This window comes from Odocoileus virginianus, chromosome 10 (assembly GCF_023699985.2).
Source record: "Odocoileus virginianus isolate 20LAN1187 ecotype Illinois chromosome 10, Ovbor_1.2, whole genome shotgun sequence".
In the NCBI taxonomy this organism is placed as follows: Eukaryota; Metazoa; Chordata; class Mammalia; order Artiodactyla; family Cervidae; genus Odocoileus; species Odocoileus virginianus.
This window is the reverse complement of record NC_069683.1, coordinates 5,614,737-5,616,342: the sequence shown is the minus strand read 5'-3', so window position 1 is coordinate 5,616,342 and position 1,606 is coordinate 5,614,737.

Here is a 1,606-nt window from a genome sequence, read left to right as displayed (position 1 = left end):
GGGCTGCTGACTGGGTTCTCTGAGTTGACAGTGTGATGGAAATATTTAGGCCCCACTAGTGACTCTCAGTCTACTCTGGGGAAGAGTCAAGACTTCACAGATGCAGGATGTGATTGATGCCATGCACTTAACAGCAGCAGCTGGAGAAGCAGGGAGTCTCGGCGATTCTTGGCCCTCAGAACAGAAGGGAAGGGGCAGGGATAGAGGGAGGAGGGGAGAGGGTGGCATCCTTCACCCTCATTTGTTCTGTTCCTTCAGCACACGGGGCCATAGGGGACCTGGGGGAGACACCCAGGGCAATAAGGTGATTCCTTAGGTGCTCTCTCTAGTGAGGGTACTGGGGATCCAGAGAGGAGAGAAGGAGCAGGGGAGGAGGGAGGAGAGCAAGGAGGTGGAGGCGGAGGTGAGACAGAGGCGGGGCTGGGGAGAATGAAAACCCAGCCTGTTGGTGGTTTCTTCTTTTTTTAAGAGCCACAAGCTGAGATCAAAGGTGATATTTTTACAGCAACTGAAATAGAAAACCACTGGGCGCACAGTGGGAGGTGAGCGGCAGGAACACAGGCCCTTTTATGCAACCTGTGGCCACAGCAAGCACGCTGTCCTCTGCCTTGGGGCCATGGGGCTTGGGGGACAGTGTGGCCCCAATCTTTCCAATTCAGGTTTGACAAAAAAGTAAAAGAGATGGGCTGCAGCCCTCGGTGCTGGAATCAGTGAGGGTCACTGAGCCCTCATAGTTCCCAGAGCCCATCACCTTCGGAGACCATGCTTGTCACTCTTGCCTGGGTTTCGGAGCTGTTCCAGGCCTTGTTTCATCCTCGTAGAGCTCAGTGAGGAAAGATTATAGGTACCCCTGTTTTACAGGGGAGGAAACCAAGGCTGCAGGGGAACATGGTCAAGTCCCATAGAGAGGTGGGGGCAAATTCAGGACCAGAATCCTGGGGCTCCTGGTCCAACACCCCTTCCATTCCCTGTAATCATCACTCACACGCCAAGTTATTTATTTGTTGTTGTTCAGTCACTAAGTTGTGTCTGACTGTTTGCGACTCCATGCAGCCCACCAGGCCTCCCTGTTCTTCACTATCTGCTGTAGTTTGCCCAGATTCATGTCCATTGAATCAGTTATGCTATCCAACTATCTCATCCTCTGCCACCCTCTACTCCTTTTGCCTTCAAACTTTCCCAGCATCACAGTCTTTTCCAGTGAGTCGGCTCTTCGCATCAGGTGCCGGAAGTATTGGAGCTTCAGCTTCAGCATTAGTCCTTCCAATGAATATTCAGGGTTGATTTCCTTTAAGATCGACTGGTTTGACCTCCTTGCTGTCCAAGAGTCTTCTCCAGCACCACAATTCAAAAGCACCAATTCTTCAGAGCTCAGCCTTCATTATGGTCCAACTCTCATATCCATACATGACTACTGGAAAGACCATAACTTCAGCTACATGGACCTTTGTCAGCAAAGTGATGTCTCTGCTTTTTAATATGCTATCTAGGTTTGTCATAGCTTTCCTTCCAAGAAGCAAGCATCTTCTAATTTCACGACTGCAGTCACCACCAGCAGTGATTTCGGAGCCCGAGAAGAGAAAATCTGTTACTGCTTCCACTTTTC